This window comes from Echinops telfairi, unplaced genomic scaffold (genome assembly GCF_000313985.2).
Source record: "Echinops telfairi isolate 266 unplaced genomic scaffold, ASM31398v2 ScPeMD7_7424;HRSCAF=8462, whole genome shotgun sequence".
Classification (NCBI taxonomy): domain Eukaryota; kingdom Metazoa; phylum Chordata; class Mammalia; order Afrosoricida; family Tenrecidae; genus Echinops; species Echinops telfairi.
The window spans coordinates 49,498,849-49,499,849 of NW_022111324.1; positions in this window are offsets into that span (position 1 = coordinate 49,498,849).

The window sequence follows — 1,001 nt, forward strand, 5'->3', positions numbered from 1 at the left end:
CAAAGCCACACGATCCGTCAGCGATAAAGCCAGGAATCAAACCCAAGTGTGCCCAGGCTCTCCAAAACCTAAGCCTGCTGGACTCTCGCCCAGGATGGGGGCCCCCAGCCTCTGGGAGCTAGAGCTCACATTAAAGGAGCCCATCTGCACTCCACCACCCACCAACCTAGTGACACAGATTAATTGCCAGATGTGACCTGCACCCAGCACTTGGTCAATTCAGGTTTGTGGAGGAGAGGACTCTGGGATCACCCGTTTCTCCCAAGCTGTGTCTTTGGGCCCCCGGGGCAAAACCCCACAGTGTTTCTCAGGCCTAAACAGCATCTGGTCAAGTCTGAACGTCGTCTTGTTGGCTGCCGCTGAGATGCTGACTCCCAGAAAACCGCTACACAGAGAGGAAGCCCCGGCGGGTCCTAACCACTGACATTTTGCTTAGTGCCCAAGCTGTGAGGGTGCCAACCGGGAGGACCACCAAGGTTCGTCGCCACTAAGAGAGACGCCACTGAGTTTGTATTGAAATAAGATACACCATAAACTGCACCATCCCTTATGTTTTGACCTCTGCAGATACATGTGCAACCACGATCAAAATCAAGGTGCCGAGCCCCCAAATTTCTTATCTGCCTCGTGTAATTCCTCTTTGCCCCTTCTTCCCCTCTAGCTGGACAATAGCTTAACATCAAGAAAACAAAAGTCCTCACAACTGGCCCAATCAGCAGCCTCCTCGTGAGAAATGGAGGAAAAACATTGACGTTACCAAGGACTTTGTTCTACCTGGATCCACAGTCCAGCAACGCCCACGGCGGCAGCTGACATATTGCACTGGGCAGATCCACTACCAAGGACCTCTGTACAGCGATCAGGGGCAAAGATGACATTCTGGGGATGAATGTGCACTTTGAGGACTAATGTGTACCTGGGCCATAGTATTTTCTTCCCTCAAGCTTTTATTGTGAATGAGGTAGGGGTTTGCATATCAGATCGCGGTTTTCGCATTCCAC